Here is a 4,397-nt window from a genome sequence, read left to right on the forward strand (position 1 = left end):
TTTAGTGGTTATTATCGAGATTTGTACAGGATTCTCTATGATAGCTTCTCCAATGACTCGATTATTGCGAAAGATGTAAAGTTCGAGTGGATGATGAGTGTCAACAAAGTTTCAACCGATTGAAAGACCTATTAACGAAAGCACTGTATTAGTGCAAATGAACCGGTAAGGAATTTTTATTTACAAGTGATGCCTCATTAAATGGTTTAGGTTGTGTTTTGATGCAAGAAGGTAAAGTAATAGCCTATGCTTCAAGACAACTTAAACCACATGAAAGAAATTACCCAAGACATGATCTTGAATTAGTCTGCTATTGTATTTATACCAAGATATGGCGGCATTACTTGTACGGTGAGAAATGTCATATTTATACTGATCATAAAAGCTTGAAATATTTGATGACACGAAAGATTTGAATTTGAGACAATAGCAGTGGCTTGAACGATAAAGGACTATGATTTGATTATTGATTACCATCCGGTAAGGCTAATTTTGTAGTGATGCTTTGAGCCGAAATCTTTGTTTGCTTTACGAGCTATGAATACCCGGTTATCATTGATGATGATGGCTCAATCCTAGCTGAATTGAGAGCTAAACCGACATTTTTACAGCAAATATGTGAAGCTCAGAAGAATGATGAGAAGTTATAGGTTAAACGGGCACAGTCTGAGTCAGGTAATGATTCTCAATTTCAGATTGGTTCTGATGATTGTTTATTATTCAGAGGTAGGGTATGTGTACCTCAGAATTCAGAGCTCATATAGAAGATTCTACGCGAGGCCCACAGTAGTACTATGTCTGTACATCCGGGGAGTAATAAAATGTATAATAATCTAAAAAAGATGTACTGGTGGCCGGGAATGAAACGTGATATCTCTGAGTTTGTATCAAAGTGTTTAATATGTCAACAAGTTAAAGCTGAACATCAAGTACCTTCGGGGTTACTTCAGCCAATTACTATACCAGAATGGAAATGGGAAAGAATCACTATGGATTTTGTATCGGGGCTACCTTTGTCTCCGAGGAAAAAAGATGCTATTTGGGTGATTGTTGACCGATTAACAAAGTTAGCTCACTTTATTCCAGTACGTATGGATTATTCTTTAGATAAACTAGCTGAATTGTACATATCTGAGATTCTCAGGTTACATGGAGTGCCTGTCTCCATTATATCAGATAGAGATCCCCGATTTACGTCTCGTTTCTGGGACAAATTGCAAGAAGCCTTGGGTACTCAGTTGTATTTCAGCACTGCATTTCATCCTCAGACAGATGGTCAATCTAAGCGTGTAATTCAAGTATTGGAAGATATGCTTCGATGTTGTATACTAGAGTTTGAAGGTAATTGGGAGAGGTATCTACCTTTGATTGAATTTGCTTACAATAATAGTTATCGCCTAGTATTAAAATGGCTCTGTATGAAGCTTTGTATGGTAGAAAATGTAGAACACCGTTATATTGGATGAGCTTAGTGAAAGGAAGATACATGGGGTTGATTTGATCCGGAAATGTAAGAAAAATAAAGGTTATTCGGGATAGTCTAAAAGCAGCTTCCGATCGTCAAAAATCATATGCCGACCTTAAGCGAAAAGAGATTGAATTTCAAGTCGGTGACAAGGTATTTCTAAAAGTGTCTCCTTGGAAGAAAGTTCTTCGATTCGGTCGAAAGGGTAAATTGAGTCCAAGATTTATCGGGCCCTATGAAATCATAGAAAGAATTGGACCGGTCGCTTACCGATTGGCATTACCACCGGAACTTGATAGAATCCATAATGTTTTTCATGTATCTATGTTATGACGATATCGATCAGATCCTTCACATGTTATTTCTTCGATAGAAGTAGAGATTCAACCAGATATGACTTACAGTGAAGAACCGGTCAAGATATTGGCACGGGAGACAAAAGAGCTTAGAAATAAAAAGATAAATTTGGTGAAAGTATTGTGGCAAAAGTACGGGATTGAGGAAGCAACATGGGAACCAGAGGAGGCAATGAGGAAACAATACCCAAACCTCTTTACTGGTAAGATTTTCGAGGACGACAATCCTTAAAAGGGGGGGAGAGTTGTAATAGCCTAAATTCAAGGTTATCGGAACAATGGTTTCGTAACCATAGATCCGATTTAAAGAGAAAATTATTTCAATATTTTTGCTTGAAAATTGATATGATAGGAAAATCGTATGAAAATATTGATAGGAAAATTTTATCGATTTAGTGATTAGTTAGAAAAAGAAATTATTGAAGAAATTGGGTAAAATAAGGTATCGGGACCTCTATCTCGTAAAATTGAGTCGAAAATAATTTTATAAATATTTATGAAATGTTATCAATGTGGTATTAAAATTTCGTTAGGAAATTTTAATGTTTGGGTAGTCAATTAAATGAAAAGGACTAAATTGTAATAGGTGTAAAAGTTGCTAGAGTGATTAAATAGCTTAAGAGTCTAATGAGAAAGGATTTAAAAGGCAATTAGACCCAAAATTTATTTGGGCTGGACGGCACGGGTATGAAATCAGCAGAAATATTGATAAATTAAGGGTAAATTTGGAATATTACAAAATTACCCTCCTATAAAGCTCGGACACCGGAAATAGAGATTTAACCACCAAGTTCGAGATGGATTGGTGTTGTTCCTCTACGCCTAGGACACCGAATATCGAACCATGAAAGAAGAAAAGCGTAGATCGAGGAAAGGAAAAGCATATTGGCTAGTGATTATGAGGCCCCAAACTTGATCAAGGGGACACCGTGTAACCTCCGCCCTTCCATCCCATGGATAGATAGAGAGGTATTAAAGCTTTTGGTTTTTCATGTTGTCAAAGAGTTGAACAATGGATTTTTCGTGTTGTCAAAGAGTTGAACAATGAAAATAGAGAGGAATCATTACCGCAAGGCATAGAGGGGGAGGTCATAAGCATCTATACCGTAAAATTGATTTTCGACGAAATGAAAAAGACATATATGGTAGAATCGTAACCATAGAATACGACCCTAATCGAATATCTAGATTTCTCTTCAATTCCAGCAGCTAAAAACGCCATAGGAGGGTTCTCTAAGTTGGTATTTCATAATTTTTGCACCAAATCCAGAAGATTCAAATACGAAGCTAGATCGAGGAAAGGAAAAAGTTCGGGATTAGTAGATTTTTACTGTTTACAAACAAGTATCAAGGTAAGTTCGTGTAACTTGAATTATATTATTAAATGCTTGAGATTATATGTTATTGATGTGAATATGATTTGAGTGTTCATTGTATGAAAATTAATGAAACATTGATATATTTGATAAAATGGGAAGAAATCCGGTTGAATGAAAGGAAAATTCGATGGATCTCGAAAAGGAATTGACGGTAAAAGGATCCAGCCGGATGATGATCCTAACCTGATATAGCCCTCCAAAGAATATGTGTAAAATGGATTTAACCCGGACGGTAATCCGAATTAGGGTCTCAATTTAGCCTCGACTGTAATTCAGATCCAAGCTCATTAGTGTCGTTGTCGCTCAGGATTGTCGTCCCGACAATACTCTATGAGTTTATATTGGATTTAGCTCGACCGGTAATCCCACCGCAAGGTTGAGGTTCATGAGTGTGCTCTCTCTAAATGGATATGTGCGCATGAATATGAATTGACGGACCGAATTGTACACTAAAAGTGTACCTCTAAAAATCCATCGAAAATTCCAAGAAATCCAACGGGATAAATATGGAAAAATAACAAGGAAATGGAAATCATTGTATTGATGAGCTCATCAATCATAGTATATATTATTGGTACATGGAAATTATTGTACTAACTTGAATGTTGAGTTTGTGCATATTAGGGTAATAATGCATTGAATGGATATATGGATGTTTATTGTATTGTATTGAAAATATTAGGTAAGTATAATTCTTGTTACATGAGCTTACTAAGCACAAAGTGCTTACCCCGTTTCCTTTTTCCCTGTTTTGTAGTGTTAAGAGCTCGAAGGTCGGATTTGGTCGGAGACACATCACACTGTCAACCTCAGGATTTCGGTATATAAAGAAACTTTATTTTGGAAATCAATGGCATGTATAAGCTAACAAAGTAAATGTTAACGTGAAATGAATGTAAAGTTAGCCATTAGTATGGTTAACAAACCTGGTTTTAGATATGTGATGACGTTATCTTATAAATATGCATGAATTTATCTTGAAAATATGTTGAATTGATTTGGTTGATGTGGATTGGTCTCGATTTAATATTGCAGGGAAGGTTAGATATTTATAAAGGGGCTATATTGAATATAAAAAAATTTAAATTCGTAAACTCCGGTAATGCCTCGTACCCTATTCTGGCAATAAATACGGGTAGGGGGTATTACAATTAACGTTTGGCATCACTTTCATCATACTCAATATCATCAACATAT

The 4,397-nt window shown here is 35.8% G+C and overlaps 1 long non-coding RNA gene across 1 annotated transcript; it reads left to right on the forward strand.

The window, feature by feature from the left end:
- Nucleotides 1–3,027: 3,027 nt before the first annotated feature.
- Nucleotides 3,028–4,184, forward strand: LOC128290284 (uncharacterized). The gene is made up of 2 exons (XR_008279976.1): nt 3,028–3,173; nt 3,958–4,184. It is a non-coding gene; the product is annotated as an uncharacterized LOC128290284 (long non-coding RNA).
- The last annotated feature ends 213 nt before the right edge of the window (nt 4,185–4,397 follow it).

This window comes from Gossypium arboreum, chromosome 3, assembly GCF_025698485.1.
Source record: "Gossypium arboreum isolate Shixiya-1 chromosome 3, ASM2569848v2, whole genome shotgun sequence".
Taxonomy (NCBI): Eukaryota; Viridiplantae; Streptophyta; class Magnoliopsida; order Malvales; family Malvaceae; genus Gossypium; species Gossypium arboreum.